This window comes from Amblyomma maculatum, chromosome 8 (assembly GCF_055883805.1).
Source record: "Amblyomma maculatum isolate TAMU_Amacu chromosome 8, ASM5588380v1, whole genome shotgun sequence".
Classification (NCBI taxonomy): Eukaryota; Metazoa; Arthropoda; class Arachnida; order Ixodida; family Ixodidae; genus Amblyomma; species Amblyomma maculatum.
In genome coordinates, this window is record NC_139351.1 from 83,260,997 (window position 1) to 83,261,465 (window position 469).

The following is a 469-nucleotide window of genomic DNA, read 5'->3' on the forward strand; positions in this document are numbered from 1 at the left end:
GCGGAGTACCAAATGTTTTCGTTTTCTTGGAGATTTATTGTGTGGGAACACCAGGAACTTCTTCCTACTGGGTTACTTAGAAGGGCGCTCTGTGACTTGTACCATTTTTGAAGGTATTTATGACACTACTTCTCTTAAACCTACCTTTTTCTGCTGTGTGGAGTGGCCTTTTGAATTGGATATGAATTCCGTAGCGCAGATCCGAGACTTGTACCACTTTTTCGTACGTTCTGAAGCACCGACTGTGAGAAAAATTCACGTCTTCCATGCAGAGTAATAGCGCTATTTGCTCCGACGTCACAGAAAAAAGAGTGGTGAAGTTTGCATAAATATGACATGGTAAACAACACAGGATCTTGATAAATTGATTTTATAAGCAATCACAGTATTGCAGTGGAAGCGTTGTGGCTGCTGGTTGGTGGGTGCAGATTGTTGCAACGTTTCCTCGGCTAGTGGGCTCAGTTTCACA